Genomic DNA, 11,694 nt, shown 5'->3' with positions numbered 1-11,694 from the left:
GGCGTAGTGTGTTACTAATGGTTTTCTTTGAGACTGTGGTCCCAGCTCTCTTCAGGTCATTGACCAGGTCCTGCCGTGTAGTTATGGGCTGATCCCTCACCTTCCTCATGATCATTGATGCCCCACGAGGTGAGATCTTGCATGGAGCCCCAGACCGAGGGTGATTGACCGTCATCTTGAACTTCTTCCATTTTCTAATAATTGCGCCAACAGTTGTTGCCTTCTCACCAAGCTGCTTGCCTATTGTCTGTTTTGGATGTTTCTTGGTTATTTATTTGGGTACCATAAACCAAAACAATCCCATGCACACAAGCCTGAACCCAATACAACCTTTTAGTTGTAATTCCTCCACACAAGCCCAACCTAAAGCACTTAACCACTACCCCTGCTACTTCCGGGCAAGTCAGTCATCCTAATCCTTGGTGAAAGGCCAGACATGAGCATACCTCAGTTCATTCCATAAATACAGGTCTAGGACCTGTTTCACACCTCAGGATAGATGGAGTTCCCATAAAGGCAGGTCTGGGACCAGTCTTCCCCCAGTTGCCTGTTGTTTACTTCCAGAAGAGGATGTTCCAGAGCAGCAGCCAGCAGGGGTAGATCAGCAGAGCCAGGAGCGGATAGACCAATGAGCCTTAGGGGGCGTGGTTCAGAATGCCCTGCGAGATGACGGACAGAAAGAGCATCCAACCGTTTTGCAGGGAGACGGGGGTCTCCTGCAGTGCCTGGAAGACGCAGAGCGCAGCCGGGACTCAGCAGCACCATGATGACTGCAGACAGCACCCTGGAAGGAGAAACATGAATACAACACTCCGACAGTGCACGAGGGAGCGAAACATTACACGTACACAATACAGTGAGGGAAAAAAGTATTTGATGTATGTTTGCCCACTGACAAAGAAATGATCAGTCTATAATTTTAATGGTAGGTTTATTTGAACAGTGAGAGACAAAAATGTTATAAATTGATTTGCATTTTAATGAGGGAAATAAGTATTTGACCCCCTCTCAATCAGAAAGATTTCTGGCTCCCAGGTGTCTTTTATACAGGTAACGAGCTGAGATTAGGAGCACAGCTTGTTACCTGTATAAAAGACACCTGTCCACAGAAGCAATCAATCAATCAGATTCCAAACTCTCCACCATGGCCAAGACGAAAGAGCTCTCCAAGGATGTCAGGGACAAGATTGTAGACCTACACAAGGCTGGAATGGGCTACAAGACCATTGCCAAGCAGCTTGGTGAGAAGATGACAACAGTTGGTGCAATTATTCGCAAATGGAAGAAACACAAAAGAACTGTCAATCTCCCTCAGCCTGGGGCGCCATGCAAGATCTCACCTAGTGGAGTTGCAATGATCATGAGAACGGTGAGGATCAGCCCAGAACTACATCTTGCTCATCCCAGATCTTGTCAATGATCTCAAGGCAGCTGGGACCATAGTCACCAAGAAAACAATTGGTAACACACTACGCCGTGAAGGACTGAAATCCTGCAGCGCCCGCAAGGTCCCCCTGCTCAAGAAAGCACATACAGGGCCGTCTGAAGTTTGCCAATGAACATCTGAATGATTCAGAGGAGAACTGGGTGAAAGTGTTGTGGTCAGATGAGACCAAAATCGAGCTCTTTGGGATCAACTCAACTCGCCGTGTTTGGAGGAGGAATGTTGTCTATGACCCCAAGAACACCATCCCCACCGTCAAACATGGAGGTGGAAACATTATGCTTTGGGGGTGTTTTTCTGGTAAGGGGACAGGACAACTTCACCGCATCAAAGGGACGATGGACGGGGTACCATCAAATCTTGGGTGAGAACCTCCTTCCCTCAGCCAGGGCATTGAAAATGGGTCATGGATGGGTATTCCAGCATGACAATGCACCAAAACACATGGCCAAGGCAACAAAGGAGTGGCTCAAGAAGAAGCACATTAAGGTCCTGGAGTGGCCTAGCCAGTCTCCAGACCTTAATCCCATAGAAAATCTGTGGAGGGTGCTGAAGGTTCGAGTTGCCAAACGTCAGCCTCGAAACCTTAATGACTTGGAGAAGATCTGCAAAGAGGAGTGGAACAAAATCCCTCCTGAGATGTGTGCAAACCTGGTGGCCAACTACAAGAAACGTCTGACCTCTGTGATTGCCAACAAGGGTTTTGCCACCAAGTACTAAGTAATGTTTTGCAGAGGGGTCAAATACTTATTTCCCTCATTAAAATGCAAATCAATTTATAACATTTTTGACATGCATTTTTCTGGATTTTTTTGTTGTTATTCTGTCTCTCACTGTTCAAATAAACCTACCATTAAAATTATAGACTGATCATTTCTTTTTCAGTGGGCAAACGTACAAAATCAGCAGGGGATCAAATACTTTTTTCCCTCACTGTATTCTCACACTCAAGGAACAGTGGAACTAACAATGCATTGTGCCCTTAGGACTCGATTCAATCCATAGCGCTGAAGTCATGCACTACAGTGCGATAGAAATGTAAAGGCAATGTTCCCGCGTTCGCTGTAAAAACACTGCATACCGGAAATAACCTTTCAATTTCAATCACGCAACAGCGCTGATCTTCAGAGCTACGGATTGACTCAAGCCCTTAGTGATGTTGCACTCTAGTTTAATGTCTAAGAAGACACATATTGAGAATGATTACTTCTATAAGAAATCACACAACACAGGGAGAAACGTGTGGGTGAGAGTATTACTTTGGCGTGTGTGGTGTGATGAAGGCAGCGAGGACAGAGCCAGGATGAAGCCCAGCGGGAAGTTGATGAGGGCAGTGCAGCCCAGTAACACATCCAGCTATAGTAGAGCCACCAGCTTCAGCACCCTCCAGCCCTGCTCTGTCCTACCAGAAGCCTAGAGGGGAGAGAGAGGGAGGAAGAGAGTAGACAAAAGCCCTGTTTATACCTGGTGCTAACCCCTTGTACTGATCATGTCCACATTTTTAGACCGGTGTAGACTATTAAAAGTCCCATTGAGATCAGATTGTAATCAGATCTTCCTGACCAACTCTGTAGTCTTTCTCAATAAAGTGTAAACCGATCTGGATGGTCAAACCATTGAAATAATCATTATACCGGCCTCTAAAATCATTGACAGGGAGCAAAATATTGACTTACGGCATCAGTAACTGTCTTAAGACTAAGAAATTCATTTTATTTTGAAAGAATATCTGTCAAATGTGGATACAGGGAGGCACCAGCTAATCTGGTCAAAATGCGGACGCGGTGGATGGATGAGACACATTTTAATACAATGTTTAGAGGCGAATGTAAGTGTTCTTGTCGAACCACAACACAATTTGGAACATACAGTGCCTTCGGAAAGTATTCTGACCCTTTGACTTTTTCCACATTTTGTTACGTTACAGCCTTATTCTAAAATTGATTAAATTGTTTGTTTTTCATCAATCTACACACAATACCCCATAATGACAAAGCAAAAACAGGTTTTTAGAAATTCTTGCTAATTTATACACAAACAACGGAAATATCACATTTACATAAGTATTCAGACCCTTTACTCAGTACTTTGTTAAAGCATCTTTGGCAGCAATTACAGCATCAAGTCTTCTTTGGTATGACGCTACAAGCTTGGCACACCTGTATTTGGGGAGTTTCTCCCATTCTTCTCTGCAGATCCTCTCAAGCTCTCTCAGGTTGGATGGGGAGCGTTGCTGCACAGCTATTTTCTGGTCTCTCCAGAGATGTTCGATCGGGTTCAAGTACGGGCTCTGGCTGGGCGACTCAAGGACATTCGATCCTGACTAGTCTCCCAGTCCCTGCCGCTGAAAAACATCCCCACAGCATGATGCTGCCACCACCATGCTTCACCGTAGGGATGGTGCCAGGTTTCCTCCAGACATGACGCTTGGCATTCAGGCCATAGAGTTCAATCTTGGTTTCATCAGACCAGAGAATCTTGTTTCTCATGGTCAGAGTCTTAAGGTGCCTTTTGGAAAACTCCAAGCGGGCTGTCATGTGCCTTTTACTGAGGAGTGGCTTCCGTCTAGCCACTCTAACATAAAGCCCTGATTGGTGGAGTGCTGCAGAGATGGTTGTCCTTCTGGAAGTTTCTCCCATCTCCACAGAGGAACTCTAGAGCTCTGTCAGAGTGACCATCGGGTTCTTGGTCATGTCCCTGACCAAGGCCCTTCTCCCCGGATTGCTCAGTTTGGCCGGGTGGTCAGCTCTAGGAAGAGTCTGGTTGGTTCCAAACTTCTTCCATTTAAGAATGATGGAGGCCACTGTGTTCTTGGGGACCTTCAATGCTGCAGAAATGTTTTGGTACCCTTCCTCAGATCTGTGCCTCGACACAATCCTGTCTCGGAACTCTACGGACAATTCCTTCGACCTCATGGCTTGGTTTTTGCTCTGACGTGCACTGTCAACTGTGGGACCTTATGTAGACAGATTTGCTCCCTGTCAATGATTTTAGAGGCCAGTATAATGATTGCATATTTTTAGTGTGTGAGATAAGATAGCTGTGCAGGTTGTGCAGTTTTTTTTCAACAAGCACATTGAGTAGCCAGACAAATAGAAATAGTAGCCAGCCAGGATCCCCCGGGCCGGGTTAAGATTTTTTAGCCGAACAATCTCTAATTTGGCGGCCTCTGGTACAGTCGAATGCCTTGACTCCATCTGAAATACACAGCAAAATTATTGAATACTTACAGTTCATGAATTCAGTGTATTGTTAGTTTTTGGGGATATTGTCTAGGCCTATATGATCAGGAGTATTTTCTAAGTAAGAGAACATTAAACCTTTTTTAACATTTAACCTGTCTTCTCTTGAGATTAAAGTATTTTACTGCAAGATATGAGTTGCCACAATGTTTGTTCTTCAAATTATGTATTTAATGAAAAATGAAAAATGAAGTACATAGCCCAAATTGTTGATTTCTTTAAATTAAAGGTTACATTTTAAATCAAACAAATTGTGTGATGGGCACTTTTACAAATTGAAAAATAGGTCTCTAAAATAAACAGAATACATGCTCAATTAAGTTCTGGGTCCATACATGTTAAGATAAGAGAAAACGATGTCAGTTAAATTCGTGTTTGCAACTCTGTGAATTGCAGTGTCATTTCATTTATCAACAAAAAATATATACTTGTTTAACATCTGACTCACAGATTTCTTTTTAAAGAATGTTGTAAGAGTCTGCTGACTTCAACAGACTTCAAGCTCCCTTTTAAGAGGCATTTTCTCAGCTATCTGCACTACAGGTATGAATGAAGCATGTATTAATCAGAAAGCAGCAGTTGACCAATCCATTGTCAACACTTTGATTAAATTAGTAGACCTATATCAATATCTTTGAAAATACCATATAAGTATCATTAGCTTTTACAACAATTCAATCTGTTTTCTTTTATCATATTTTGGACCAGAGTGAGGCTATCGCTCCACTAGCCTACCTATTGTTCCTGTAGATAATTGCCAAAAAGTCTACCAGTATGCAACTGACGAGTCACTCACTTTAACATCACTGTCTGGCAAGTCCTGATGGACTTCATATCAAAAATACAAACGAGGTCTTTAGTTTACATAGACATAACTACATTGTATGATTTATGAATGGCAAGGATATATGAGATCGACTTTATTAAGTCAGTTCGACACCATTTATAAACTAGTCAAGCTTGCTGTTCGTCAATCAAATCACATTAAGCCTATGCACCAACACTTCGTGGCTCCATATGAAATGCGAAAGAAAAGATATGAATGTGCCAGAAAATAGGCTAAATGGATTTAGACTCATCATGACCACATTATATGGGACGTGCAAATGCACTCACAGACGATGAAGGAGCATAATGTTCTCGCCCTCCGTGTAAAGAAATGTGACTGCAACCACAGCGTACACAACACACACCCACAAGTACCGGGAAGCAAGACAGACAGTAGAATGTCAAACCAGCTGTTTCCCTGTCATCGCTCACTTTGTGATTGACAGGCACCTGTGCTATCAATAGATCGCTAGATGATGCATATTGTTCATTCTAGTGGGAGAGGGCTCGGCTGCCTTTTTTTCTGACTTGCAAATTGAAAAAGTAGCCTTTATAATTAATTTAATTCATTCTAGCGGGAGAGGGCTCGGCTGACTCTTTTTCTGACTTCCGATTTGTAAAAAATTGCCTAGTTAATTTAAGTGGAAAAAGTACCTGGCTTAAAATGAGCATGTAACGGCTGTATAGCTGACAGCCGGCACTAGTGGAAAACACTGGTTGTGTTTTCTTTGAGTGTGTGTGTATGTGAGAGAAAGAGAGGGATGTGAGGGTGTGTGTGTACCTGTGTGTGTTTTACATTGACATTTTAGTCATTTAGCAGACGCTCTTATCCAGAGCGACTTACAGTTAGTGAGTGCATACCGTTTTTATACTGGCCCCCCGTGGGAATTGAACCCACAACCCTGGCGTTGCAAGCACCATGCTCTACCAACTGAGCTACAGGAGGCCCTGTGTTGTGTGGCAGGGCCTGCTGTGTAGATAACGATAGCAGTGAGGACCACAGCTTCAGTCTCGGACACAGGGAAGTGTTGCACAGCCATCTGCTGAGAGAGGATGGGGAGGGTGTACAGAGCCACCCCTGTCATGTGACTGATCACTACTGGAGTCAGGATAGACAGGACCCCTGGGCTGGAGGGCTGATGGAGAACAGAGGGAGACAGGAGGAGAATGTCAAATATACTGCCATAGACCAATAGGGTATTGTTAGACTTCCAGAGATATAAAGTAGATACTCTAGTTACATATTACAAACATATGTGCCAGAGAGAGTCACATACGTGTGAATTAATCTATGACACACCTGCTCTCCCTCAATCCGTCCTCTGTTCCTGGTGCTGAAGCTCCTAGCTGAACCAACAGGTCTAAGGCCTGTTACTGCCGTTAAGGACAATACTGACAGGCACCAGAGCACCAGTACATTAAACTATTATCATCAACACATACACAGCCTGATTCAGAGCAATCTCGTCGTGACTTAATGAAAGTGTACATTCAGCTTAACTACATCAGCATATCATTAACCCCTATCAGGGCCTTTGGACTGTAACATAATTAATGTATTATTTTTATGTAATTGACTAACATAGAGAAATGGACCAAAACTAATATCTGTTCTGTTAATTCCAACCCTCCTCCCCTCTTGGTCAGGTCTCCCTTCGGAAGAAGGTAATCTGATCTCAATTGGACTACCTGGTTAAATAACGGTTAAATAAAACTAGAATCCCCTAAGGTCCCAGAGGTGGAAGGATACACGCAGCAGCAGGTTGACAGCCAGCAGGCCGAAGGCGGGCATGTAGTAACCAATGGAGGCAAAGCGAGAGAGTGAGGGCATGAGAAGTAGGACTGGTGCAGACGCTCCAGGAGGTTGTTCAGATTCCGGTACATCCCCTCCAGGAGCCTGAGGATGAGGGACACACACACAGGTTTATTTTCATGGAATTTTAACAGTGAAAATGTCACCATAGAAATGACAAGAATTCTAACGTTTTCTGATCATCTGCCGATGGTGGTGGTGTCAGTCTTGTACTGTCTGAAGCTGTTGATGCCCCTGACGGTGGCAGCCTCTATGTGGTATCTAAGGAACAGGCCGTGGTCCCCCCAGGGCCGCCCGCTGGCCTGCTTCAACACCATCAGCATCATGGTCTGGACCGCGTGACTGTAGCCCGACGTACTGTCCCAGTCGTTCCTCTGGAGCTGGATGGAGAGAGGGCAGTCAGCGTGACAGTCAGGCAATTCAACGTGTTATTACACCATGTTATTACTGGTTCGTCCTTACCTGACACAAACACAGAGGAAGGGACAAGCCTAAATGTTTGTGGTGTGCTATTGTTAGGCCTCTCTGAAAACATAAAAAATCGAAGTACCTTCTGCAAGTACACTGCTCAAAAAAATAAAGGGAACACTAAAATAACACATCCTAGATCTGAATGAATGAAATAATCTTATTAAATACTTTCACACAAAAATTATCAATGGAAATCAAATTTATCAACCCATGGAGGTCTGGATTTGGAGTCACCCTCAAAATTAAAGTGGAAAACCACACTACAGGCTGATCCAACTTTGATGTAATGTCCTTAAAACAAGTCAAAATGAGGCTCAGTAGTGTGTGTGGCCTCCACGTGCCTGTATGACCTCCCTACAACGCCTGGGCATGCTCCTGATGAGGTGGCGGATAGTCTCCTGAGGGATCTCCTCCCAGACCTGGACTAAAGCATCCGCCAACTCCTGGACAGTCTGTGGTGCAACGTGGCGTTGGTGGATGGAGCGAGACATGATGTCCCAGATGTGCTCAATTGGATTCAGGTCTGGGGAACGGGCAGGCCAGTCCATAGCATCAATGCCTTCCTCTTGCAGGAACTGCTGACACACTCCAGCCACATGAGGTCTAGCATTGTCTTGCATTAGGAGGAACCCAGGGCCAACCGCACCAGCATATGGTCTCACAAGGGGTCTGAGGATCTCATCTCGGTACCTAATGGCAGTCAGGCTACCTCTGGCGAGCACATGGAGGGCTGTGCGGCCCCCCCAAAGAAATGCCACCCCACACCATGACTGACCCACCGCCAAACCGGTCATGCTGGAGGATGTTGCAGGCAGCAGAACGTTCTCCACTGCGTCTCCAGACTCTGTCACGTCTGTCACATGTGCTCAGTGTGAACCTGCTTTCATCTGTGAAGAGCACAGGGCGCCAGTGGCGAATTTGCCAATCTTGGTGTTCTCTGGCAAATGCCAAACGTCCTGCACGGTGTTGGGCTGTAAGCACAACCCCCACCTGTGGACGTCGGGCCCTCATACCACCCTCATGGAGTCTGTTTCTGACCGTTTGAGCAGACACATGCACATTTGTGGCCTGCTGGAGGTCATTTTGCAGGGCTCTGGCAGTGCTCCTCCTGCTCCTCCTTGCACAAAGGCGGAGGTAGCAGTCCTGCTGCTGGGTTGTTGCCCTCCTACGGCCTCCTCTACGTCTCCTGATGTACTGGCCTGTCTCCTGGTAGCGCCTCCATGCTCTGGACACTACGCTGACAGACACAGCAAACCTTCTTGCCACAGCTCGCATTGATGTGCCATCCTGGATGAGCTGCACTACCTGAGCCACTTGTGTGGGTTGTAGACTCCGTCTCATGCTACCACTAGAGTGAAAGCACCGCCAGCATTCAAAAGTGACCAAAACATCAGCCAGGAAGCATAGGAACTGAGAAGTGGTCTGTGGTCACCACCTGCAAAGCAGTCCTTTATTGGGGGTGTCTTGCTAATTGCCTATAATTTCCACCTGTTGTCTATTCCATTTGCACAACAGCATGTGAAATGTATTGTCAATCAGTGTTGCTTCCTAAGTGGACAGTTTGATTTCACAGAAGTGTGATTGACTTGGAGTTACATTGTGTTGTTTAAGTGTTCCCTTTATTTTTTTGAGCAGTGTATATCAAATAACTTACTCACTGAAGTAAGTGCTGGCATTTGGACCTCCTTACCTTGCCCTGGATGGTACACAAGTACACTATCTTTTGGCAGAAGGCGTAGAAGAGGTTGGCCTAGTCCAGGTTTGGCAGCTGGCCATTGAGCCCCTCCAGAACCAGGTCCAGACTGGTGATGACATCACTGCTCAGCTCCAGAGACAGAGCCACCTCTCCCCTGCAGCGGAGACCAGTCACCACCTGGGGGACCCAGAGTGAGGCACAGTGGTGGCAGGGTTGGGGTTGATGGTATAGAGACATTGAGAATACATAAAGAGTCCATATTGGTGTCTCTACGACTGGTGCATTACAGGGTTACATCATTACAGAGATCCAGATGTTGGTGAGATGCAGGTACTGACCAGTGGTGTTGGTGTGGTGGTATTAGAGATGTAGGTAATGACAAGTGGTGTTGGTATTAGAGAAGTAGGTACTGACCGTTGGTATGGTGGTATTAAAGATTGTTGTACTGACCGTTGGTGTGGTGGTATTAGAGATGTAGGTACTGACCAGTGGTGTTGGTGTGATGGTATCCCTCGTGCCTGCATGCCGATCAGGTCATGTTCATCAACCAGGAAGATGATGTCCTTTGCCCAGTGGATCTGACCTAAGAAGAGACCAAATCATTTACTGATCAATTTAAAAAAGGAAGTAGGGTTGTATGCTTGTGTGGTGCTTCTGCAATGGTCTGTGTAAGTAGCATGCTTACTCCTGAAGTACTGGGCGAGGTCCAGCAGAAGACCCACTGCCTGGTTGTTGTTGTTTCCCTCACTACAGGGGGCGCTCAGCACCAGGGCTTCAGTACGAGGGGCTCTTGGGGCCCGCAGGATCCCATAAACGTTAGTGCCATGCACTGTCTGACCGAGATAGACAGACAAACAGAGAGAAGGATGAGTGAGAGAAAGATAAGAAATTAAAGCCTGAGAGGAGGGAATGCATCTGTGTGAAAGTGTGTGCACACTGGGATCAAATGAAATGCATGTTTAGACATATTTGTCTTAGCACACACTCGCATATCTCTCTTTGTTTTCATCGGGAAGGGAAGTTTGAGTAAACACTTCCAGCCCTCGAGACTGCATGGTATACACCAGCCAATCCACCGGCATCCCACTACCCACTACAGAGAGAAGAGCGGAAAGGAGAGGAAGAGAAACACAGAAGAAATATTACAGGAGGGGACAGGGGGATTATAGCACTCTTACAGCTGGAATTGTGATAGGTAGGATAAGCACTGAATGTCAAAGTTGGGGTTAGTGATAGGAAGGGCCGATAGTTTTTCCTTGTTTACACGAACAAGAAAAACTCCTGACACTAGTGATAGGTTATAGGAGGAAGGCTTATCAGTCCGACTCACCCTACTGTTATCTTTTGAGCAGCAAACTCCCTGCCGGTGGCGTTCCTCCACCATGGTGGAGCCCATGGCGTTCTCTGACATGTAGGTGCGCAGCGTGAACGGTTCGCAGGCCAAGCCCATGAACCATGCCACACCCACCAGGTAGCACACAACACTGGGGGGACATAGAGCAGAGAGAGAAATCAGTGAGAAGTGTATGTCTTCATATCAGTTTAGAGCATTGCGTCATACACAAACAGAGGCACAATTTAAATGATACCCTACAAAGTGGATTAGGTGCATCAAGAGGATGGCCTGATACATTCCACTTACCCAATGGATTCTTCTTCAGGATTCTACAAGGACTCACCAAATTGGTGCATTGAGACAGGTGAGAAGGTTGGTCAGGGCTCGCCTTCGGTTTGGGTCAGACAGCAGTCCCATATTGTTGCCTTGTACCACTCACACTGGCTCAGCTGGACCCTAGAAAACAAAGACCCACACAATAGCTTTAGTCATCCCCTTACGCTACTTTAGCTATCTACAGCGTTAACCTAGCTAGCTACCTGCTAACCTTCAGAGTAACCCTCTATTGATTGGACGATGTGTTAGCTAGCAGCATAGAACCAGCTACATTGCACGCGCAAATACCCGAAACTGTGTTTATTTTCAACCAAACAATGTATCTAATACCTTTACAAATTGTAGTTATAAGCCAGAGCCTACCTATCGGGCACAAGAAGGGAAACACCCAAGATTTGACAGGTGAAGCTAGCCTGTACTGCTCTACATTTTTCGCCAGTCTTTTTTCCCCTCGTTTCTTACCGGACTATTGTTTGACAGACCAACTGAACTTCTGCTTTAGCAATGAAACATGTACACAGAACAAAA

At 45.6% G+C, this 11,694-nt stretch overlaps 1 pseudogene across 1 annotated transcript; it reads right to left on the bottom strand.

Moving 5' to 3' along the window:
• Positions 1-436: 436 nt before the first annotated feature.
• LOC311146553 (glycosylphosphatidylinositol anchor attachment 1 protein-like) lies at positions 437-11,247 on the bottom strand (annotated as a pseudogene). Its single transcript has 12 exons — positions 11,174-11,247; positions 10,825-10,978; positions 10,480-10,580; positions 10,180-10,323; positions 9,981-10,077; positions 9,489-9,671; positions 7,511-7,707; positions 7,265-7,411; positions 6,811-6,882; positions 6,433-6,650; positions 2,704-2,846; positions 437-784 (listed from the first exon to the last, which is right to left on the bottom strand). The product of its transcript is annotated as a glycosylphosphatidylinositol anchor attachment 1 protein-like (transcript).
• Positions 11,248-11,694: the final 447 nt, after the last annotated feature.

The sequence above is a fragment of the Coregonus lavaretus genome (assembly GCF_964263955.1).
Source record: "Coregonus lavaretus genome assembly, chromosome: 19".
NCBI lineage: Eukaryota > Metazoa > Chordata > Actinopteri > Salmoniformes > Salmonidae > Coregonus > Coregonus lavaretus.
The sequence above is the reverse complement of the archived record's forward strand: the minus strand, read 5'-3'. Positions and strand labels throughout refer to the sequence as shown.